Source organism: Fukomys damarensis, unplaced genomic scaffold (genome assembly GCF_012274545.1).
Source record: "Fukomys damarensis isolate Sample0158 unplaced genomic scaffold, DMR_v1.0_HiC HiC_scaffold_9, whole genome shotgun sequence".
Taxonomy (NCBI): Eukaryota; Metazoa; Chordata; class Mammalia; order Rodentia; family Bathyergidae; genus Fukomys; species Fukomys damarensis.
This window is the reverse complement of record NW_022900921.1, coordinates 33,894,552-33,920,761: the sequence shown is the minus strand read 5'-3', so window position 1 is coordinate 33,920,761 and position 26,210 is coordinate 33,894,552. Positions and strand designations below refer to the sequence as shown.

At 39.1% G+C, this 26,210-nt stretch overlaps 1 long non-coding RNA gene across 1 annotated transcript; it reads right to left on the bottom strand.

Annotated features, from left to right (window-relative positions):
• Positions 1-13,117: 13,117 nt before the first annotated feature.
• Positions 13,118-26,179, bottom strand: LOC104855314. Its single transcript, XR_778370.2, has 5 exons — positions 26,102-26,179; positions 22,377-22,497; positions 17,955-18,227; positions 17,229-17,427; positions 13,118-13,286 (listed from the first exon to the last, which is right to left on the bottom strand). It is a non-coding gene; the product is annotated as an uncharacterized LOC104855314 (long non-coding RNA).
• Positions 26,180-26,210: the final 31 nt, after the last annotated feature.

The window sequence follows — 26,210 nt, the reverse complement described above, 5'->3', positions numbered from 1 at the left end:
TAATATCTGAGTTCAGGTGAGAGGGTGTAATCCATCTAATTTAAGCTGTTTAAGGGCTCAACAACTCCCAGATTATTCTGCATCACGGGAAGAGGCTAAAGTTTGGCCTGTTCTCCTTGGGCTGGACAAAATGAAAGGAAGTAAAGTTTGGATCTGCTTTGCTCCTCCTTACCCATCTCACTGGCTTTCTACCCTGAATCCAACAGATTGTTTGCTGGGGTTATCCTTGCCCAGGCAATTCAGGCCTCTTTTTTATCTCACTACCTGTCCTTCACCTTTGCAAATCCCAAGGCTTTAGTTGAACCTCGGCAGACCCAGACAGTCCTTCTACTGCCTACAAAGTGATGCCACTGATTATTAGAAACAACTTCCTTGGACTTTCTCACCCACTGCAGCTTATTCCTGAACTCCATGGGCTGCTGAGTGTTGGTGCTATTCCAAAGCCTTACCTGTGCAATTTGTAGGTTAAAAAATTATAATAGATAAACCTGTGGGTGGATAAAGAAATTAATGTCACACTTTTGAGTCAGGCTATTTCCAACTCTGGGTGAAGTTTGCTGGTCTGTGGTGAAGTTCGGCTTCCCTGAGGCTTGTGAGAAGCTGTTGCCATGGCGGCGCCTCTGTGAAGCAGGATTCAATGTGTGCCCCCTGGCAATCAGCGCTGCTCTGTGGCTTTCTTCCTTTTCAGTCTTAGGTCACAGTGTGTGACTGTACCTTCCCCACTTGGGGGAGGCTGGAAGGGCAAGGAGAAAATTTTAGAAGGCTGCCAAGCGCCTGCTGAAATCAAACTGCAGCAGCTGGAAATTGAGGCCCTGCCCTTATGTTGATGACTAAAAGGCAATCTAGGACACCAACAATGTTGTCCATGAACCTGGTGTTTCTTATGAAATCCAAGTGGAAAGAGTGAGTGAATTTTAAGCATTTAGTGGCTAGATAAGAAAACCGTTCATATAGAATTTTAAGTTATATTTGGCAATCTTCACTGTCAACGCATTGTTTGACTTGGGGTGAGTCATATTAGTGAAGCACCATTCGTTAATAAGTTAGAGGATGAAAATTATTTGACAAAACCTCAACAAATTAACTTAGAAAAAATTGTTAGATGGTTGCCTTCCCTTCTTTGCCAGGGTGCTGGCTTCAAAGCTACTTACTCCTACATCTGTCTTCTGTCAAATCTCCCTTTTCTTCTGGGTTGATTAAGAATTGTTTTGGGGAAATCTCTCCTTTATCTGATGTAGAATTCCTCCCATTCTTTTCAGAAAAAGTTCTGAGTCATTTTACTCTTTGGTGAGTAAATAAGAATGAAAGATTTTATTAGTAAATAACAGGAAGTTGCACTTAAGCAATTTTATAATCTAATTAGGACTGTTCCTTCCAGCTATCTACTCAAATTTCAGATTTAAAACAAAGAAAACTCTACAAACTTGCTCCTCCTGGGGGATTTCCATGGATATATCATAGAGGACACAGCCAGCTTTATCAATTTTTGCATATTTATACTTATAAATAACACTGTCATGAAACTGTTCTAAGATTAGACTGTGGGGATGGTTGCCAAACTCTGCAAACATATTACAAGCCATTAAGTTACATACTACATTTTATGTTAAATAAATTGTATCTTGATGGAGAACCTAAAATGGCATACCAGTAATAACAACAGCAGAATGCCGCAGTGTTGGGACCACAATTAGATAATGACTAGTAATGTTGAAGATGGATCTATCTTACGAAACTTGCAATTCTGCCCTGAATTTGTGTCCTGGAGAAACTCTGCCATGGCTACTCCAAGAAGCACATGTGAGAAGGGTGTCTGCTGCAGTAGTTGCCATAATTGTGAAAAATTGAAAACAGCCTAAATTTCCATCAGTAGGAGAATGCAGAAATACATTATGGTAGGTTCCTACAAGCAAATAGTATTAAAATACTTAAAGTAATGTGCAGAGCTATATATACGAACATGAGTAAATCTCAGAAAGAGAATCTGGGAGAGGTGAGTTATAAAATGATACAGATAATCTGATACTATTTATATAAAGTTTAAAAATATGTAAAATGGCAGTGTATATTTGGGGGACACTGAAGATTGAACCCAGAACCTTTGCAGTGAGCTATATCTCCAGCACCTTTTACATTTTAGTTTTTGAGGCAGGATCTTGCTAGTTTGCCTTGGTGTGACTCGAATTTCTATCCTCCTGCCTCAGCCTCTTAAACACTGGGATTACAGGCGTGTGCCACCACACCTGGCTAGCACGGTATTGGTTGTGGTATGTTCTGTTCTGTGCTATTCTGTTTGTTTGACACAGCTCATGATCATTTTTAAATTATCACACATTTGTTAGATCCTTACACATGCAGTGATTTGAAGAATAAAAAAAGATTGTTAACAGATAAATTAGAGAAATACATCCTGGAAATAATAAATCTTTTTTATTACCTACTGTGTCAGTCACTTAATACTGCAATATTACCCAAATTGTTACATGGTCTTACCGTATTCAATACTGTTCCCAAGAAGCTGAAGCTGAAGACATAGCTCTATGCCTATGCTCACAGGTTGGTAAATGATGGAGTCGTGGAATAGCCAATGATCTGGTCCCGAAACCTACTGGCCCTTGGGCTCTATAATTTTGTGTCTTCAAGGATCTATCTACTTTTCTGGTGGTAGAGAGTTTTCAAATAAGTCAGTAGAGTGGCACAAGGAAAAGGCCATAGCAATTTCTAAGTGGGAACAAGAAACAGAATGGTGAGGTCACCCTCATTTTAATTTTCTTTCCCTGGGATGAGTAACTTGTGACTGGGAGTTAGGAGCTGCAGGTCCTAATTCTTCTGTGCTGTTGCCTAACTCTTCCAGCTTTATATTTCTACTCCAGGAGACTCAGTGTTTCTAAAGCTTTGTAGTTGTCTGATTATTTCTGTGCTTTAAAAATGAAGGTCTCTGTCAAATCTAAACTGTTTTCCTTCTTTTGTTGGTCTTTCTTCATGTTAGCTGTTGAATAAGCATCATCCAGCTCTTTTCTTTAATGAACTCAGTGACTCTTAGAAATAGTTATCCTATTAACAAAGAATCTCAGTTTCCCATCCATGTCTGAGGCAAAATAGGATGACAGTGCCATTTAGCTGTGAGCAAGAAGCCCATGATATTTGGCATTAGAAGTAGCCTTGCACTTCTGTTTTGTTTTACTTTGCTTGCTCATATAAGCTGATACATATGATAAATGGAACATGGCTTTGTTTTTGAGGAAGGCAGAAAAATTAGGAGTACAGGGTAAATAGAACTAGTGTTTATTTCAGGAAATTTAGTGTTGTATAGGTCCTGCAAGCCTATAATTCTCTGTGTGTTTTTGTGTGTGTGTGTTTTCAGAATCGTGATCAGCAATATTAGAAACATTAATTACAGGAAACAAATATAGCTATCCACATTTACTGTGACTTATGAGTTTAAGGGTAAGATAAATCTAGAAAAAATTATTTTTAATGCTGTGATCATACTATATGTAAAACTACAATGACATGGAATGCTGTATATTTGGATAAGAATACAACCTGTGTAGCTACATTATTTGGATTCAATCTGAGTTCTGCCATTTATAGGCTGGATAACTTTGGAAAAATTAGTTGACCTGTCCATGCTTCAGTTGCTTCATTTGTAAAATGGAAATCATAATTATGATTAAAGTCATAAAAATGAGTTAATGCAACTAAACCAAGTAACACACAGGTAACAAGGCTGATTGCTAGGAAATTAGTTAAACTGTTAGATACAGATCTTGACAGTTTCTCCATTTTTCTTCTTCAAAGCCAAATGACTATAAGGTTACCTTCCTCATAAATTTGTCTAAAGCCAAGAGATAATCCACCTGCCACTTAAGGGTAAATGTATTGCTTTTAACATACATTTATTTATTTATTTATTTATTTATTTGGTTTTTTTGAGACCGGGTCTCACTATGTAGTTGAGACTGCCCTGGACCTCACTATGTAGGCCAGGCTGGTCTCGAACTCACAGTGATCCTCCTACCTCAGCCTCCCGGGTGCTGGGATTACAGGCATGCGCCACCACGCCCAGCATGCTTTTAACTTTTAGAAGAGGAAGAAGGAAAAAGATATCTGTAAAGATAAGTTGTACCTAGTAGTGGGCCTTGACTAAGGTGCCTCCTAGTCTTTCCTGATTGAGGCACTCAGATGGCAACCAAGAAAGGGGTCAAGATTGGTGCTGTACATGATGGGAACATAAGGATCCATAACCACTGACCCAATACTGTGGGTGCCAATATTTGGTTCACTGAATTTTATATTTGCTAAAGAACCAACAGGCTTCTAGCCATTCATTCATTGGCCAGTCTAAGCCCCATTGCTAGGAAGCAATGGGAAGGAGAAGTCAAAAATTCTAGACCTGGTTTCACTTGCCAGGGAAATTCTGGCACTGTTTAGTTCCCTGCTTGATGACTGACATGGGAAGTGAAAATCCAGGCTACCTATCAGTTGGAGACTAAGGGAAGGAACAATAGTCCTGGTTATTAACCTCTTGCTGAGATGGTTCTTTTATTCTTCTTTGAACTGACTAATTATGATTCAAGCTAGTTTTTTTATTTTGTTTTGTTGTAATTACAAATTAATTTAGTTCTATTTAATTTTTAAAACAGATAATGCATTCAAATGCTTCAAAGTTCAAAGAATATAATAGAATGACTCACTTTTCATTCTCAAAGCCAACTAATGTTACCAGCTTCTTATGTGGTCTTCTGAAGAAAGTCTATGATATACAGTTGGCCCTTCATATCTACACATTCTGCATCTGTGGATTCCAACAAATACAGACTGAAAATACCTAGGAAAAAATTGCATCTGCACTGAGCATGCACAGACTTTTTCTTGTCATTTTTCTTTAAATAATTCAGTAACATTACATTAAGTATTATGAGTAATCCAGAAATGCTTTACTGTATCAGTAAGATGAGAGTCTAGAAGAGAATTTTCTGGGTTAATGAGCATTTATACATGAAAATTTTTATAAATGCCCCACAAAACTGCATCAGTTTACATTCCTATTAGCATATGAGAGCTTGTTTGCCCAGATTCCTTCAATAGTACATCACTAAACAACTTAATCTTTGCTAATATAATAGGCAAGAAATTGCATCTTAAAAAAGTACACTATTAAAATTTTAAGTGAAGCTAGACATGTTTTCATATATTTTATAGCTTCAATTATTCTTTGAGATATCTGTGTATATTCATTGTCCAAGATGCCATTAAAATATTGGCCTTTTCATATCAATTTGTAGGAGCTTTCTATATCTTGAATAGTTTAACTTTTGTAATCCTCTCTCTCTCTCTCTCTCTCTCTCTCTCTCTCTCTTTCTTTCTGTCAGCCGAGTTTCACTATGTAATTCAGGCTGGCCTTGAACTCACCATATAGCCTAGGCTGGCCTCAAACTTTCTGCAATCCTCCTGGCTCAGCCTCCTATGCACTTTGGTGATTTAAATTGCAAATGTCTTTCTCAGTTTGAGTTTTGGTGAGGTTAATAGTTGGGCTTATTTTCCCTGTTACTATACTTGACCATGTGGTTCACTAGCCTTTGGGATGGCTTGTGGGAAGAGTTTGAAAAGATTCAGAGATGCCAACTGAAAAAGTAGAGCTGAAGCACCTTAGCCTATACTTGATGTGAGATTCTGGTCAGCTCAGAAGACCAGGAGTCTGATAGAAATCCTGAAAATAAAGACCAAGTTCAGGAGGTTTCTGCTGAAAAGAAGCACCAAATTGGCTGTTGGACTCCAGACAATGTGTATGTTATACTTTGGCAGAAAGTTTGTCTGCATTTTGCTCATGTCCAGAGTCTTTTAGTCTTTCTGAGACTAAAATTAAGGGTGGCAGACTAATCTTACCAAAGAAATTTCAAGGCAGTCTAATGTTGAAGTGGTAGCATGGCTACTGTTTGGGGCATTTAGCCAGATTTATTGATTTAAAACATTTGAGTTCAGCCAGAAAGGAAGCTCCATAAAACTGTGGATTGCAAAGACAGAGCAGAGGGTATCTTGACTGCTCAGAAGTAACAGAATAGAAAAGATAGCCTGAGATCATCACAAGAAGCAGCAGGACTCCACCCTTTACAGCCTTGAATGCAAAAATAAAGCTTTGCTTTGAGAAAAGCACTCCAGAGCACCACGTTCCAGAATGGAAGCATCCAAGGGAAGTTGTTTCTCAGAATTTGGTTCATAGGCATGTCAGGTCTGCTAGGTTGAAAGGAACCCTGGCCAGGCAAGATTCTTGGAGAAAAGGACATGTATAGATAGACATTACAAAAGCAGGAGCCAAACTTTAATTTCCAGCACAGAATTTATGATAATTCTTTATCAGTTTAGATAAGTCCAGTATGATAGGGCCAGAGATTTAGCTCAGTGGTGCCACTACCAGGCTTGCAAGCACAAGGTCCTGAGTTTGATCCCCAGCACCAAAAGAAAAGACAGTAAGATAGAACATTTTTGGCAACCTTGCATAGTCATGTGATACATGCATGGGCATCCATGTTGATTCATTATTATTATAACAAACTCCATCATGAACCTGCACTAAATGACAGAGTTGTGTCCTTGGGTGCCCTGAAGTGTCCTCAGACACTCAGGTTGACATACCTGACAGCAGCCTGCTACAAAGTGCTGGACTCCTACAGTCAAGAGAGAAGGAAGCTTGGCTACTGTTCCAGTTGGTGACAGACTTTGGCATCATCCACATGGTACTGGTTTTAGATGTATGCAGAATGCAACCATTGTGGAGTCAGGAAGGTTTCCACTCAGATTTCAGAAGAAGGGTTGGGAGGCCAGGCAGTGTGCTCTGAGAGGGCAGTGTGTGAAGCTGTGAGTGTGAAGTTGAAGGAGCAGTGAAGACCACAGAAGTTTGGAGAAGCCAAGAATGTGGATCATCTGAGGAAAACTTCAAGGGATTAGAGCCAGCCCAAGGGAGAATCCATGGGAGCTACAACCACCAGAAGTGCTACAGGGGTGGAGCTAACCAAGCCCTTTGGAGTTCACATCTTGCTGCAGATTGCTGGGGATGCTGGAAGTGGAACTGTGGGATTTAAAGTTCACCCTATTGGATTTTGGACTTGCTTTGGTCCCATATCTTTGTATTCACCATTTGTAACTTTTGGAATGGAAATATCTGTCTTGTACCATTCATTGAATATTGGAAGTGTTTAACTTTCTTTTCATTTGTATGAGGGCTTGCAGCTAAGAGTTTGCCTTAAATTTCAGAGGGGACTTTGGACTTGGACTTTTCAGCAATGATGAAACTGTTTGGCAATTCTTGGAGATGGTCTAAATGCTTTTTTGCATAATGAAATACACATGAGTCTTTGGGGACTAGGCACATAATGTTATGGCTTCTGTTTAGATGTTACCCCAAAGCCTAGGTGAGCCCATTTTTAGAGATGGTTGGATCTAGGGTGTATGACACTGGGATTGATTCATGCTGCAGTGCTAGGCTCAAGGGCTCTAAGATTAAGGGTATGAGTTCTATCCACCCTCAATAGGCTAGAAACAATATAAAAGGGGCAGAAAAATACAGTTAAGGCCTCTTCCTTGGTTCTTTTCCTATCTTCTGCATGCAAGGATTCTGAGATGCCCTTCTACCATGTGCCACTCTGCCTTGGAGCCAGCCTACTATGGACTAAAACCTCTAAAAACTTTGATCGCTGCCCCCTTTAACTTTGGGTGTTGGGTATTTTGTCTCAGCAATAAGAGAAAAGGTAATAAAAAATAGAAAGTTATCTAACATAACTGTGGGTGGCTGAATAATATTTTCTGAATCAAGGCAGCTAAGGGATCTCTGAGCTAAGGATATCATGGAACAATGAGGTAGTACATTTTCTTCATTGCTTAACCCACTCTTAGTTGGAGATTCTGTTATACATAAGCACACCAAACTAATTGAGTTTTAAATGAATGAAATTATATAATTATGTAAAGCACTTATTACCATACTAGCACATAGTTAGTGCTCAACAATAAAAATTATAATCTTGGTTCAAGTTATCTAAGCATAACTTCATTTTGTAGCTTTTGATCATTAGCAAGGTATAAAGGACTTTTTTCTTTCTGGTTAACAATTCTTACATTTCCTAAATCTAAGCATAAAATAACAATTTTGTCAACAGTGGTCAACATATGTGATGATAATACTGGAGGTGAAACATTCCTATCAACTAATGACAATGTAGCTGTCATAACATTATAGCTCAAAATATTACTCGTGTTTATTCTGCTATGTTGATGCAAACAGACCTACTGAGCTGACATTAAAATAAATGTTTAGGGGCTGGGGATTTAGCTCCGTGGCACTGTGCCTGCTTTGCAATCCCAAGGTCCTGAGTTTGATCTCCAATATCCCCCAAAATAAATAAATAAATAAAGAGATATGCATATACGTATATATATGTTTAGCATATGCAATTATGTAGAGTATATAATACTTAATAATGATAGTAAATGACTATGTTACAGGTTTTATATGTATTAAACTATAATTTCATCATTTTAGAGTCCATTTCTCCTACTGACAAAAGCAAGAAGTTAAGTGTAAAATATTATTCTGTGCTGCTATCAGTGGCCTTATATTTTATGTGCTCTATGATTGCATTAAAAGGTCATGCCAAAAGACTAACCTACACTGCAGTAAACACTGTGACTTTTTACAACAACCAAATCACCTAACGATACATTTCTCAGAACATATCCCTGCCATTAAGCAACACATGACTGTAATATATAAACCAAATAGTTGATGCTATTTGACCTCGAAAGAAATTAAACATATTGGAAAATAAAGCTGAATTAGCCCAGAGCATTTAACTGTTAGATGAGCTGCTGTATACAGCATCAATTTGTTCTCTAGATACAGTCAAGTTATTCAAGTTTTATAATTTGCATTAAAAATTATAGGTGTCTACAGGAAGATTCTCGTTTTCAACAATTAAAATAACATAAAACTGACCACCAAAAACTCATGTGTAGTGCAACAAGGTGGGTTTATTGCTCGATGAAGAGTGGGACAACATTTATCAAGGATATCATGGAGCATTTTAATGAAAGGATGTCAGAAAGAACCTATTATAGGGTTTGGATTTGGGTTGGGTAATTTACAAAAGGGTTTAAGGTGGTAAGGATTTGTTCCAGATTGGATGTTATAATAAAGCACAAATCTGTGATTGTGTCTCTCAATAAATCTTACCCGTAAGATGAGGAGGTTTAGAAGGAGGGTATAATACAACATAGTCGTTTGAGTGATATCATTATTCATAGGTTTCGCTCACACTTGAAGAGGAGATCATTGGACAAGGTTGCAAGTTATTCAAGTATCATGTTGACTGGTCCTGATGTCCACAGCTGTCCCATGTGTAGAATACATGCTCCCACTCCAAAAGTTTACAAAGATCTTTTTCTTTCATAGTGTCAGTTAAAAGTCCAAAATCTCTTCTAAGTATCATCAGCTCAAGAGTGATTATTTCAATAATGAAGCACGAGGAAAGCAAAGAAGTAAGAAAAAAGGACCATCTGGGATTTGATGCTTAGATTATGCTTCTAATTCTGGTTGGGAAGGAATCTTCAAGATTTCTGAGAAAGTAGAGGGGTTAATATTGTTGTAACTGCAAGCCAGTAATAACACTAACAACAGAGTAAAAATGGACTACTAGATAAAAGTGAGAATACAATGAGGAGAGAAATTACAATGTTAATGTGGACATTTTGTTCTTCACATATTAAATAATGGTCCTTGCCTTCTGTCAGCCCACAGTGTTCTCTGAGGCATTCCTGCCCCCCTCAATGCGTGACATGGGTTTGTGCTAATATACTAATCATTTCTTGTCAGCTTTACTGTAAACAAAGGCAAAGTTGATAGTAGGTCATTGTTACATTTACTGTGGTGAATAGGGTTATGTGAAAATTCGGCATATGGAAGAATCACAGTACTTTCACCAGCACAGACAGAGTAAGAATTCTGGCCTTATGAGGTAATTTAATGGATATCACTTACTGAGTTATTCTTTTAAAGATAGTGTGTTTTGTGTTTTATGAATGTTATCACTTTTAGTTCTCAAGGTAATCCTTTGGCAGTAGGAACCTTTGGGTCCATTATTAGTAAGCATCAGTTGTTTCTGTAGCACTTTGCCTACCCATAGTTTGTGCATTAAATTGAGATCACCTATTGATGTCTGTTGCCCACACCACACTGAACATCATGAGGAGAGGGACTCATTTTCTGAGCCTAGCACAAGCAATACACTTACACTGAACTGAATTGTGTCCCTTTAAAGCCTGAGCTTTTTCTCTAGCTTGATGTGCTTACTACATAAAACAGTAGCCATAGCATTCTAAAAATGTGACAGAAACACAACTTGGCCTAGAGGCAAAGAGAGCCACAAGGGTTTAGCATTGGGAGGCCTTAATCTATGTCTTTCTCTTCACAAGAACTAATTCTCAAAATTCTATGTTCGGTGAATACTTCTTGATGATGAGAAATTCAAATCCATGTTGTTATAAAAATTCTTCCTTCTTCTAACTTCCCTTTTCTCTTGTCCTAAGAACAAGCAGAATAACAGTAGAAACTTGGAAAATAGTTATTGCATTGCTTCTTTTGTTCCTAGAACTACTGTTTGATACCAGGTTACAGAAAAGCACCTGTGGAGCTCAAAACTCCACAGACAGCAAAAAAGGCCTGACGGAAGTGAGGCACACAGTTGCTATGAGAACAAACTCAGGAATCCAACCAAGTCTTTGGGGTTGGGGCAGTTTTAGAGGCTTCGAATGGAAGGATGAAGGTAGTGTGGTTAAGTAGGCATTAGCCAGGAATGGATTGTGTTTGACACAGTGGCAGGAAGAAATACCAATACACAGATGAGGGGACATGGAGGAAGAGGGAGGTATGACTCAAAGATGTTGGGCAGGTGGAGGCCAGATCCTGGAGGGTGTTGGGGTTTATAATATTGACATTTGCAACTTCCTGGGAACAGTGAGAAGCCGCAGAATTCAGAGAGCAACATGGAGTATACAGCCTTCTCTCTGGGTAGCTAAGGGAAAAACTGGTGAGAGGAAGAAAGAACAGTTGTAGGAGGCCAGTAGGGAGACTAGAGCCTCAATCTAGAAGGCCTGGTGGGACAGTCTTTAAATTATCCCATCTCCTTGGCACTACTACTACCTTCCCCATCAAGTTGTTACTATGTTGTGTAAAAGGTACTTTACATGAATATTAGTCTGGATATGAGATGAGAGCAGAAAGCTACATACTTCTTGGCTTGGCTGCTTTCTATTTCTTAGCTGATTGGGTCCAGACCCTCCCCCTCTCCATATATATATGCTTTTGCTTTCATAAGTGCACTGAGTTATTTGCTCACCTTGTCATAGGTCCTTAGTAAATGGTGTTTAGTTCTGCCAAGACCACGTTCTTTCCATGTTCTACTCATTTTCCTGGTTAAAACTTGTTGTCCTCTTCTAGGTTTCTAGTGAAATGTCATTTCCTCAGAGCAGCTCACCCTGATATAACAGGAGACCTCCTAGAGTACACCCCCCAAAATTATTCTGTTTCTTCTTCTTAGTGCCTATTTCACTTTGTATGTATTATGTTTGTATTCTATTTGTCAGGAAGCTTTTGATAGTGATGAATGAAAACCAACTCAGTTTGGCCTAGTTGGGGGAAAAGATGGGGCTTATATAACGGACAGGTTGGAACAGGATTAGCACCACTCCTAACTCTAGGGAGAATCATTTAATAATTCTGGTGGTAAGCAACACATTAATATTGACTGGGGATATTTGGTTTTTGATATGGCAGGATCTAGCAGTTCAAACAATGTCATCATTTTGTATCTCTTTCATTTTACGTTGAGTTCAGTCTCGAGAAGACTTGATCCCTGCTATGCAACCTCGAAGCTTCAGGTCTCTATTTTCCCAATTTAAATCCACTGGGAAAAGATTGTCTTTATTGCCATGCCTACAGAAAGTCTCCAGATTCTTTTCAAAAATAGGAATAGATTATAGAAAGAATTTCTGTGTTAGGTAAAAGAAATCCAGAGTCAAGTAGTATTAAGCTTGTATGTTGCTCCAGTGCCAGGGACCTAAGTTCCCTTAGTTTTTTCTCAGTTCATGGGTCTGCTTTATGGCCCAATATGGCTGCTCCAGTTCTAGCAAGCAGTCAGTATTTCAGCCAGTATGGAAGGAAGAAGAGCACAAGCTCTCCCTTTAACAGCATTTCTCTGAAATTGCACAAAAAACTGCTTTTGTTATTACTGGGTGAAACTTTGTTGTATGGTCACACCCAACTATAACGAGGAGTGTGCCAAGTGCCAACATTACTAAGAAAGAAATTGAATGAATATTGGAAGACGATTAGCATATTTGCAGTGCAGGCCTATTCCATCAGTTTGTAGATAACTAGTAGACTGGGAGAACAGAGTATCTCTCCCCACAAAATGGGATGTTACTATCCAGAGGAGGAGGAATGTTACTGGGCTTTCAGATTTAAACTCCATACATTAGTTAATTTTCAGAGTTTCAAGCAATAAAAAATTCAATTCACATAGTCTTAAAACCTAAAGGAGACTATTGAATTATGTAACTGAAAAGTCCAGAGGTACAGCAAACTTCAAAAGTAGTTGATTTAGGATCTATAATCTGTTGATGGGGTTTACCTTTTTATGTAAGCTCAATTCTTTTCTGGCTTCCTTTATCATGGCAAAATGATAGAAGTATTTCTTTTCACATCTGTACACTACAATGCACCAGTATTGTATTGTGCACTAAACTCAGTAGCATGGACCAAACGGGGGTTGCCTGTGAGAGATGGGGCTAGTGTTTGCCCACTGAAGTGGCAAGGCTAATCTGAAATGAGGAGAGGAGCATCCCTCATAGTACAGTCTGTGTGTTAATAGAAAATAAAAAGAGGGAAGAATGGATGCTAGTCATTTCCAATCACTGTTCATTACCAACCCTGCTCCCATGTGAGCAGGGACTAAATCTCTTATATCTAGTACTGTGCTTGGTGTACAAGTAAATGATCAATAATTATTGATTGAATGGGTAACAATGCTCAGGAAAGGTCATGTACCTCTACCATGATCTCTACCATCTAGCCCCCACGCTTGCCATCTTTGTACCTCCTGGGTAAAGTTAACAGGGCACAAAGGTGTTCCGGATTTACCCCAATCACAGAGCAGAGCACGACACCTAGGCTCCATGCTGGCGTAGATATCCTCTTGGAGCCCTGTAATAGGGGATAGGGTTCAGATGATTTCCTGGAGGAGCCAAACAAAAGGAGTAAGTGCAAAGCATAAATAATAGGGATTATCCATAAATGTTTCAGTAGCACATGGTTACATGTCAGATCCAAAGGGCAAATATATACACAAATGGGCAGTAAACCCTGAAATTTACAGTCCACGAGTCAAGCTTGGGTAAAGAAGGCAAATGGGAAGCAAGTTAAGGAAAGAACACCGACTATAAATGATGAACAAGATCAAGTGGAGGGCTCTATCCTCACAGGTATATCCCCGGCAGTGGTAGATATGGGCCTAATAGCCACAAGCTATGGGACAAATTCCAGAGAGGTGAGACCTCTTCAAGGAGCTCACCTCGAGAGCTTAGGGACCTTGGGAGCAGGGAGAATGGAAACTTGGAGAGCAAACACCCATTGCTGAGGAAATACACTGAGTCATATTACCTGGATATAAATGCCACCCTGTCACTTTCTGTCCATGTGATTTTGCTCATGTCAATCAATCTCTCTGTCCTTCTGCTCCCATCCTTGTAAGAGGATGTACATTCTTTGTTATGAAAATTAAAGTAGCCATCCTAAAACTTTTTTGTATAGGCTCTTGTACACCAAAACACTGAATAAATACTCACCATTACTGTCAACAGCAGTCAATTATAGTCCTGATTAGCAATAAAGGGAACCAAGGAACAAATTGGAAACCCGTGATCAGTTCTGAGCTCTTAGACACTCGGTCTGAATTGCCATGCCCCTTCAGGACTTTGCACAAGAAATTTCAAATGCCTCAAACCCCTTTTCCCTCCTTGGCAGCTAGCTAAATAAAATGTCCACATCTCCTTCAGAACTCAGCTTCAAGGCTGGAGCTGCTGCTGTTCTAGAGATACTGGTACTGATAAGTACATTAGGACATCTGAATTTTTCTACCCTGAATTTAGTGTGCCCTCAGAACTAGGGTAGAAGCTTGGTCTTCCTGCTTAAGATCCTGGCAGCACCTGACACAGAGACTGGGTTACCACACCTATTAATTAATTTTCACTTAGAAAACATTTACTAAATGCATCCTATATATCAGGCAGGCAGCTGAAATATGGTGATTCAGAATTGAACATCCAGTCGTAGCCCTTGCCCTCTTGAGCTTTCCCACTATACAAAGGAAATAGATACTTAATGTGCCATGAGGATCTTAAAAGAGGAGCTAAAGGATACAGTGAGGGCCACGGATCTCAGGGGAAGTGGGCAGGACAACAGTTATAACAAGGGAGATACTGAGGCTGAGAAATTGTCTGAAGCCACCTTGAATGAGCACTTGCTATGGTTTAGATGAATGTCCCCCTGAGACATATATGTTAAAGGCTGGCACTATTGGGAGGTAATGAAATCTGTAGGAATGGAACTATGTGGGAAGTCCTAATTTGTGTGACTGTGCCTTCAAAAGCTATTAATGGGACCCTAGCCCATCCTATCTTTTCTTCCTGGCTGATGAGGTAAATGGTTTTGCTCCACCACACACCGGTGTGTGGTGCTGCCTAACTACTGGCTGAAAGAAATGAATCCAATTGATTTTAGTCCAAAACCTCCAAATCTGTTAGCCAAAAATAAAACTTTTCTCTTTATAATTTTATTGTCTGTGGTATTTCATTAGGGTAACTCAAAGCTGACTAATGCAACATGTAGAAAAAAATTTCCCTAGGAAATAAGATATCAGAAACCTTGAAAATATGTCTTGACAGCTTTCCTCTAAAAATAAAATTTTTAAATATATATTAGGGCCTGGTATTGTTGCTCTGTGGTAGATTATTCGCCTAGCATGTGTGAAACCCTGGGTTTGATCCCCAGCACCACCAGGAAAACAGGAACAACACATTTCTCAGAGAATTTATGAATGGAAAATCGCCTAGCATCTGTGAAACCCTGGGTTTGATCCCCAGCACCACCAGGAAAACAGGAACAACACATTTCTCAGAGAATTTATGAATGGAAAACAAGACACAGGATCTGGAAAACAATCAGTTCTCAAAAATGATGGTGATGGTGGTGATCATCATCATGATCATTACCATCAGCATCCTGTTGGTGATGGGGACTGGGTGGAGGTTGGAGCCTGCTTCAGTATAAGGAAGTTGTAAAAAAGCATATTGTCCCCAATTTCCTTTTCCAGGACACAGATGGAGATAAACAGATTGTAAAGATGAGAGAGAACCATTAGGGAGACTGACTTTCAGTCCAGTATGCTCATGTGATCATAAAGTTTACAAAATCTTTCACCAAAGCAAGACCTTTAACTTCTCTAATGCCATCAAACCTTATAAACTACTCCAAGAACAACACAATCAAAACCAGTGTATGAACAAACAACATTTTAGGCAAAGTCACACTTTCATTGATGTATCCCTCTAGAAAATGTTTCTGAAAATTAGATCTCTCTTTCTTCCTTCCCTCACCACAGAACCAGAGCACTGTTGAAACTATTTTACTTTCCCAACACATGTAACATTTCTTTCAGGGTATTAGCAACTTCATGTTTTTCCAAAAGTAGTGGGTGGGACTTCACATTATGGTAACTTGGGGAACCAGGCTTGTAATTTTATGGAATCAAATACACCCTAAGTATTATTGTTCATTCTAATGTTAAGATAAAGGAGAGCTACAAAAGGTCAGGCCATTTTAGTCAAGGAAAGTAGAGGATTATGGGGCAGAGCCTGCCAGATTATAATTTGGGTGAGTGCTTTTTGGTTATTGGTTTTGTCTTATTTTTATTTTTGAGAGGAAAATGGAACATGGGTAAATTACTGTTTCTCTCATGGTTCAGAAGTCAGACCTTGATATCTATCAAGCCTTATCTTCAAGGGGTCTTGGCTGTGGAACCCATGACTGAGTCGAACACATTTCAGCATCATGTCTGACCTTCTTTCAGCAAAACCACACATCGATGTTTACTTCGCACACTCACACCTAGCAGAAGCTAGGCCTACCCCAGTCCCATTTCAAGTTCTACTTGAAAGTTTTATTGCCAAAGCATCAAGTTCAAATAATGACTCCTTAAAATACTCCCAGGCTTGTATCCTTCAGAATGCTGCCTTCCTTTCTAAGCATTCCTCTGTTGCAAGTTACCTTCCAGCCATACAGAACTTCTTTCAGTTGTTCAGCAGCCAGTCCCACTCTAGCCTCTGATCATTTCTGTCAGCCTGGAAATTTTTCATATCTCCTATTCACTGTTGAATACCCCTACTTGCCCTTCAGGCTTTTGATCAGTCATCATCAGTTCTGGAATACCTTCCTCCCCAACCCCATGAACAGCCATGACAAAAGGCTTCATATGTTTCAGGAAGGTATTTACAAAATAGTTTTGTTCCTGTACACTGTATTCCCAGGCACTCTGGGCTGTCCACAGAGTAAGCAATAAATGAGAATGAATCAATGAATGAACAGATACCTGTTATCCACCAATGACCAATCCTTGCGGCTATCTCCATAGGGACTTAAATGGTAAAGAATATTTCTGCTGTTTTTCAACTGGGTGTCTCAGACCAAGAAGTCAAAGCTTGTATAAAGGATATGGGAAAACACTTATGTAAAATAAAATAAAATAAATAACAATGAAATTATTTAGCAAAAAAAAAAAAAGTCATGGCAAAGTGATTTTGCTGATCCCATATGGAATGGATATATATATATATCAGCACTCAGCTTCAAGGATACAGCCTCCAGCCTGCTTCTGAGTATTTGATCTATATTTCTCATGGGGAGGACCTTAAAGTCTGCAGCACAGATCTACCACTAAGGTCAGTTTTCAGATAATTCCTCAGGCTGCTCTGTAGGAGGATTCAACTCTTAAAGCTAATTCTAAGGGACTCAAGCCCTTCAGACTAGGACTTATAATTTAGTATTTGATTGTAAATATGTCATGCTACTCTGGATATATGTGTCATGAAGAGAGGCCAAGACTTGGTATGAGCCTACTTACCAACCAAGTGGCAGAGAATAATGCCAGTGGAAGAGACAGGTAGAAGCCACCTTTGTCAAGAGGCACAGCAGCCTCAGTGACAGGTACCAACATGCAAGGGGAGGTTCCAATAAGATGTAATGGGAGTTTGAAGATACATTCATGGCTGGCTCCAGCAGGGGGAAGAGGAAGGTGCCTCCCATCAGAGTTGAGTTCAGTGCTAGAGTAGAGAGAAGACCTGTTGTGTAGCTGACCGCCCCCCACCGCCCGGTTTACTGGCAGGCTATAAGTGGTACAGGCTTCCTGCTTCCCCATAATGCCAAAGTATTATATTAGGAGTCTGACCAAAGTCTACATGACTCATGTGGGCAGGTTGGTTGGCACATGGGTGAGTATAGCCCCCCCCCCCACCAATGGCTACAGCAGAGACCCAAGTCCTGGTCTGTGAATCTGAGGGCCCTGATTGAGATAACATTATGGCCAAGGACAGTGTTGCTCTGACTAAATTCCTTTCCCTGAATTATGGCATCCCCCCACTGATCTAATGTGTTACTTGTTAATTAAAAACTGGTCTTGGTCTCCCTTTGTTCCTTTTGCAGGAATGCCTTGTTCCCCTTTTTATGAGCCTTGTGTGCATTAACTGCTATTGCCAGATGCCTCACAAACTATTGCCAAATGTTTCACATACACCCTGCCTTATTTCTTCCTATGCTTTTGTAATCAATAAATACTGGAGGTCTTGGGTACCTGGTGTCTTTGACGCTAGCTCAGCTCAGACCATCCCAGATCCCCATTTTCGGCTGAAGTCTTGTTTCAGTGTCTTTCTTTTGCCTTACATCATATCACCTTGCAGAAGATGGAGACTCTCGGCTGGGGTCCTTGATGATGTTGGAACTGCCAGTTGGTACAGAATAAATAAGCCAGAAGTGGGAGAATTGATGTCAGGGAGTCACCCTTCTGAAACACTGGCTTTTTCAGGGGGATCAACTGTGAAAGATGTGGGGCCTGTGTAGAAAAGACCTAAAAAATACATGAGAGGTATAGAATCAGTGGACAGTAACCAGGTGCTCAAGAAATCAGAGGGATAGGAAATGAGGTGAGCTTATCCTAGGATAGACTCATTTTATAGAATTCCACACAAGTGTAATCAATTTTCTCTCTTGGCTCTTGTCCCAAGGAAGATGAAGGATGAAATTTATGGACAGCAGTAGGGAATAAACCAAGTGCAGTTTATTAGACAGAACAAAGAAATGCTCTCACTTGCCAAGAGGTACTCCAACAGGGGATGTTGAAGAGGTACCCAAGTTCAGGGATTTATGTGCACTTTGTTGGGCTATTTTGGTGGGCATATGAAAATGAGACAAGGAAACCATGTGGTTACTACTTTTAGCTGGGCTTCTCAGGAGGAGTAGGCCTCCTTTGCACCCTAACTTCTTAGGGATTATCTCAGTGTACCCAGACCCTTACCCTTTGAATCAATGTGTTGCCACTTTTAGGCAGGCATCTGACATCAGAAGAACAAACTTCCCCTGATCCCCTGTCCTCTAGCTTCCTGGTCTTACTAAGACATAGTGATTCCACTGGGAAGATGAATAGCATGAGAATTCTAGAGCTGTGAGCATCTTCCAGGTGCTGAAGAAGCTTAGGAACTTGGGGTAGTCATCTTGGCAGAAACAAACCATCCATAATGATTCATCCCATTTGCATAATGGGAAGAGGGCCTTCAAACTGAGTGTCCATGGAAGTGACTGGGAGCTGACATGGGAACAGTATTGGTAGATGTGGAAAGGCAGCTTTTAAGTAAGGCCTAGAACTGGAGCAGAGTGCAAATGGTTATGCGGTGAGGTTGTAAAAGCAAATTTTTTTTGCAGACTTTGAAAAAAGTAAAGCATCAACAGAATACTCAAGTGTTTAGGGCCTAGCCAACAGGGGCTTTTCAGGGATATCTTAGCCATTCTATCCAGTCTGGAAGAGGGTCTAAGAGTGCCCTAGACCAAGGTAGTGGAAGAAATTGGGATTCTCTGTTCTATGCAGGAACTAGAAAGAAATCTGGCTCTTTGTTCTCCAATAGAATTTGGCTCCTATGGCTTTGGGCTGAGTCTCATAATGTTGTAACTGATAAGAACCTGGCCCCATCTGTTATCAGTCTGGGTGGGAGAACTCAAGGTAAGAGCTCCTTATTTAGGGTATGGCTCCTCAGGCTGTAAACTAGTTGATAAACTCACTACTTATGCAATTCTTACAACATTGGTGAGATTGTCCATCTTCCTTAAAGACACATATCCTGAAGAGTAGATGCAGGTCCAGATTTTCTGTCCAACATCTACTACTAAATGGATATTATTTAATGACAAAGGATTCACAGTGGCCAGATAAATGACAGGGATTCATACACGTAATGGCACCCTCTCTTCAGAAACTGGAGGATGTTATTGTTTATATTTATATGTCCCCCCAAAACCTTGTCACTTACAGATTGGGCTTTGGGGAGATAATTGAATCATGGGGACATAATATTCATTAGTGGCTTAGTTTGTTGATGATTTTATAGCTAACTGTGATGTTGGGAGATGAAGCGTGGTCTGAGGAAGTGGGTTGGACATGGCCTGAATTGATTTTTTTCAGCTTCCTGCCACCATTCCATGACCAGTTTCTCCTCTGCCATGCCCCAATGCCATGCCACACTGCCAAGCTACCCTGCCTTGGAGCCAACTCTGGATTTAAACCCCTACAAACTGTGAGCCAAAGTATAATTATCCTTCTTCATGTTGTGAGTATCAGGTACAATGTCTCACCAGTGCGAAAATAAGTAAATGGAGAATGAGTATTATAAGGCCTTGGGTCTTAAACTTAGCAGGCATGAGTCATCTTTAGGATTTGTTCAAAGTGCACTGTTGTGCTTCTTCCATCAGAGTTAGTGGATCTGAATGTCAGTGAATAGTGTGTCCCAGGAATCTTCACTTTAAACATATTCTCCTAATTTTTTTTTTTTTTTTTGAGACAGGGTCTTACTGTGTAGTTCAAACTGGCCTTGAACTCACTATGTAGCCCAGGCTGGCCTCAAACTCAAAGCTATCCTCCTGGCTCAGCCTCCAAGTTCTGGGATTACAGGCGTGTACTAACAGGCCTAGTTTATAGTAGTTTTTAATCCTTGAGGTCTGTGTGCCATATTCTAAGAAACAATAATGTATATACCTATTGTGCTGCAGCAAGTAGAGATGGATGTTTCATTTAATGAAGACTGGGTAAAATCTATCTTGATTAGGTTCATTGATCATGGCCTAGGTGCAATTATAAGGAATTTAGGGAGTTATGTGGTCAACTACATTACACATAATTGATAAAAATGAGATAAGATAGACAAATGTTGAGGCTAGATAATTTCTATACTGATTGGGCAGTCTACGGCTGAGGCAAAGGAATTACCTGTGTGGTTGGAGCTACTCTTGGTTACCTGGGTGGACATCACATAGGCATGAACAGCTAGCCAGGGGCGTGGACAACAGTTAAGGCAAGAAGGACTGAGTCTGAAGTTACAGCCAAAGTAGGTAACAGCCATGGATCATTCCCAGCTATTCTAGGTGTGCTAACAGGAGCCTGCCAGCAACAGTGATCTCATATTGGGTGTGACTTTGGCTTCCTTTAAATTTCAACCCTGCAAGACTCTTAAACTACAAAAAATCCTTAGAACAGAACTTCTGCTCTCAAGTTACCAATTGCACCTCACATTGCCAAGAAACTTGGGCTTCTTTTACACCAGAAAGGCTAGACAATCTTTGGGTGAGCTGAGTTAGAATATGAGGGAGGAACCTACTGATGGGTGGAAAAATTCTTACAAGTCTTTAGATTCCTTCTTATTCACAGCTCTTGGAGAGCTAGGGTCAGAGTCCTGACCACTTCAGGAAATAAGAAAACAAAGGAAAGAAACACATTTTATAATGATGCAAGATTTCTAGCTTGTGACAGTGTGGCAAGTAAAGTGTTATCACCATACCACAGAGAGACTGTGCCAAGAAAACACTTAGAATTTGTGCATCAAGTTAAAGTCTCTTCATCTTACCTTATTTAGGAAAATAGAGACTGAAAAATTCCTGTTAAAAGAATTCTACCCTGCATATTGGTAAGTTTTTAAGGTTCATTTGGGTTTACAGTTTTCCCTTTAAAAATTCCAGAACTCCAAGACAATATTCTTGCATAAAGTATGTAACTTTAATTGGATTGTACTTCCCAATTTTGTGGGACAGCAGTGACCCAGAGAAAAGGAGAATTCAGACTGAGTGAATAAAAAATGGTGTGTTTGGATGCACTTTGAGAGAAGGGAGTGGGGACTTTAGTATATTCAGAAGGTAGCTTTAGGTATTACTATCTGGTGAGAAAAGGGAAGGAAGAAGAGGCCATTTCTCTGTTTCTCTTAGCTCCCTGCTTTCTGAATAATATTTTCTCTTTTCCCCTACTGGCTTTTGGCTCGTTTACTCCCACCAATACTCTAAGATTCATTTTAACCGTCACCTCCTTCTGAGACTTGCAGAATCTGGGTTAGTAGCTTGGGCATTGGGCTCTGTTTAGATACATATCTTGCTCTAATCTACTTGCAGCTACACATCTCCCACAGACTATCAATTTCTTGAAAGTAAGAAAGCATGTTCTTTTCATACTTCCTTAAATTAAACTTTTGACCAGTTAGTTCCTAAAAACTATAAGTAGTTCATAATTTCATTCTGACCTTTCCCCAGGGGAGACCAAGTTAACAAAGCTTACCAAAACTTTACAGACTGTTTCACTGAGGCTTTTGTTTTAAATATACAACAGCAGGAATTAAACAAATGAAAATCCTCAGAAGGAATAATGTAGAAGGAATGAATACTCTACTAGTTATAAGAGATTACATAGATGAAAAAAGTCAGAGGCAGTCAGGCAAATTTGGGAAACTTTGTTTTACCATTTCACATGTACTATGCTAGCAAAAAAAAAATTTAAATATATAATAACAAGTGGAGAGAAGTTTTGATGAAGCTAACCCTCACGCCTTTGCTGGTGGTATGGCAGAATGGTCTAACTCTGGGAAGAAATATGCAATATGTATATGAAAAGCCAGACAGGTGTTCTGTGATTCAACTTCTGGAAATTTATCCCAAGGCAAGATATGAAAAGAAGAAACAACTTATATACCTGAAAATGCTCACTGTTTCAGTAATAAAGGTGCTCCCACTTTTCTGATGCAACCCCCTTTTCCCATCATTCTCTCACTCTTGACTTTCAGTGAAGATATGGAAGTGGATGTTTAGAAACCCTAGGGTAAATGAAATATTTTTTTCTTTTAATTCTCTTAAAACGTTTTTAGGTTATGAAAACATGAAACAAAATGAGAGCTAACAAAGTAATAAGAGAATAACAATAGTTAATGCACTGCATATCATCTTCAGTGGCTACTCAGTATGAGATATTGACAAAAAAGATTATTACAAAGAAGAAACAAATAGGTATTAGCACAAAACTTTCTTTTCAATGGTGAAGTCTTCAAAGTACAAAAGGAAAATAAAATTTTCTGGATATAGCTGGGTTTCTATGTAAGAGAAAAAAGAAAAAGAAAAGAACATTGGAAGAATAACTATTGCCACAATCTTTAGAACTGGAAAGAATCTCCAATGCAGAATGAATAATAATCAGTGGTCCTCAGATATTTTTGCACAGGTACATACACAAAGCGAGCCTGTTTGCTTGTTTTTTTTGGTGTTTTTTTTTTGGTACTGGGGATCAAACTCGGGACCTTGTGCTTGCAAGGCAGGAGGAAGAAACACTGAACTAAATCTCTGGCCCTTAAGCCTTCTTTCTTTGATATTTTTCAATTAATATCCAAAATTTTATCATGTTAAAATAGTTGCAAAGTATGCAGTTTCTTATATGCTGTAAAATTAGCATTTTAAAACAGCTTCACTTATAAGTGGGTCTAAATCACAGCAATTATGCCTACTATCAGCCATTTTTTTTATCAGCCATTTTTTAAAAAACAAGAACAAAATCTACTAATGGAATATTTTACAAAATTTATTTTTCTCTTCATACTCATAATTTCATAGTCACATCCCTCAGGAGTATATCTTAATTTATATTTTTTGTGTTTGAATTTTTTAACGACTCACATTATTATATCTTTCTGCAATGAAAATACAGAAATGAAATTTAAGATTTTTAAATTTCTTACAACTGAAAGGATGTAAGTACTTGAACATTTTCTTCTAGGTTGAGGCATCATATTTATTAGTAATAATCAAGTGTTCAAAATAATACAAAAATGTTAAAATATTTAATATTTTAATATACTCATGCATACATTTATTGTTAATACTGCTAACTAGAATGAGATAATTCAGCATCCATGATTCCTCAATTTTTCATTTTTATCAAATCTGAGAAAATTATCACATTCAGGAGATAGATCTACAAGGAATTTTGTCTTTTATCAATGTCACTCAATTCTTTGAATTCTTTCCAATTTATAAACTCACTTAGTGATCTTTAGGGCATACTTTCTTAAAAGTACTTATTTGGAAATTAACAGAATTGTATTTATCTATTTGTTAGACGTATGCACTTTCTCAGTACAGCTCAATATTTTAAATTAATAAGGAACTGACAAAATTCCCTAAGGTTTTTACTTTCCAGAGTGATGCATCATTTAAAAGGTGAAAGGCGCGCCTTTCATTTTTGCAAACTGGGAAAGACAAGGTACTGTGAGAGAGCTGGGAAATGTACCAGGAAGATACCTTGGCTCCATACCTTTCACCAGCAGATGGATTTTAGGAAGGAATAATATGAGAAAGCTGAAAACTGAGAAACGTGTACCCTTAAAACTAAGTCCATTCAGCCCTTAGGAATCCCACAGAGGACATACACCTTGGTTTGAAGTTCACTGACATAAATTTATACATCATTTTGTTGAAGTAGATAAGAAAGAGAGGTCACCTTGGTCCTTTGTTGGGACGATTGGTCGCTATATCCTAGGAGTATAAAACAGTTACCTCACTGGAGCTAACAAAGTGGTCTTATTGGGCAGGGGAGCACCTCTGTAATCCCAACCCTCAGAGACTGGCACAGGAGAATCACTGAGAGTTTGAGGCCAGCCTGGGCTACATAGTGAGTTCAATGCCAGCCTGAACTTCATAGGGAGACTGTCTCAAAAACAACAAAAAAGTTGTCATTTTGGCTATTTTATATATTTAGGTATGGAGGATTGAACACAGGGCCTTCAACGTGAGCTACATACATTTCATCCTTTTTTTTTCTAATTTTTATTTTTATTTTGAGACAAGTAGTAGGGTAGGACAAATGGGGCTGGGAGACCACACCCCTCCAAACACTTGACTTTGGGCAACACCCCAGGGCCAATTCTTTTTTCCTTTGTTCTGAGAGAAGCAGAAAATAAACAAAGATCTGGGAAATCTCCAGGCTAGGGTTCATGCATGTTAGATCCCAGGGTCTGACCTTCAGTAATCTTTTTCCCACTTGAACCTCATTAAAGGCTCATATATATGGACTGCATCTCATGTATGTAATTTAATCAGAAGGAACTCTAGGGCAAGCCTGAGTTGAAAGCCCTTGAGATGACTCATCACTCTGTCAATCATTCCTGTTAATCATATCCAAAGACCTAATGAGAGCCACCTGGCCGGGTGTGCACATCCTGTAGATTCCAAGCCTGATTTATCTGTGTGCTGTGTTTTTTATTTCCGTCACCCTAACACCACATTTGTTAGTCCTTGCCCTCAGCACATCTTCCTTTTATCTTCAATAAATGTAGTTGCTTTGTCTTTTACCACTGAATGTACCCTTGCAATGTTCTGCTTCTTGTACACCAGAGCCTGGAATTCATCGACCACGCGGTATCACAAGGTCTTCCTTAGTCACTGAATTGTCCAGATTGGACTGAAATTAGTGATCTTCCTATTTCAGTCTCCCGGAGTGCTGAGATTACTGGCAGGCTCCTACACCCACTGCTTTTGTTTTTGTTGTTTTTATCGTTTATTTCCTGAGTGCTGAGATTACAGGTGTGCCCACTATTAAGTGGACGGTTTTAAAATTTCTATACATGACTAATTTCTTCGTTTATTCTTAGTTCTTTTACATTTTCTTCTTAGTGGTAGTAATGTTTCAGTTTTCAGGAGCTTATGTTAATTGTATGTACAAACTATATGAGGGAAATATTATGCCACATTTATAAATAAGATTTTAAAAACATGAGAAATATTTAGTGTGGCAAGGGAAAAATGTAAAATGTCGTATGAAATCTGCAAAAGTTCATAAGCTTTAGATGCTCTAAGTATAAAAACGAAGCTATAGTCTTTGTTTTAGAAAGTGTTTTTAGTGTCGCATGGCTTCTAACAATGAGAATGGTTACGTCGATGAGGTTGAAGGTTAGACTAATAAGCCCTTTTCTCCAGTGGTTCTAAGGATCTGTTTCCTCAAATGAAGTGTTCAAGAAACTGACAGTCCATTTTCAAAAACTATTTCTTCATGATTCGTTACGGGTATTGTTTCCTAAACATAGTTAAACTCTTCTTCAACCTAGTGCGGTACAGAATATTCTAGGTCTTAACATCGAGAATTCCAGAAAATTGTTTCGCACTGTGTGAGGTAGTAATTCCCTTCATTCATAAAGCGCTTTAGTTCTCTTCCATTTCCTGGCTTTAATATTCAGAATTCGAGAACTCGACTTTGTTGACTTTATATTTATGTTAAGCTTTATCATTCCTCCTAATTTGTGTATTTTTCAGTGACTATACAGTATTTTTGAAGAAACCAGTCATTTGGTAGCTTTCAAAACAAATATAGGAAGTTTATATTGTGCGTGTTTCTGTTTTGGTATTAATTACAAATCAGGCAATTTCAGGGCCTACCAGAGGACAAGGAGGACAGCTTGAGCATTGCCGAGACTGGTCAGCAGAGCTATCACTCGCCTAGAGCTCGGGAACGCAGCCCCCCGCTCCAAGCCAGCGGCGAGAAAAC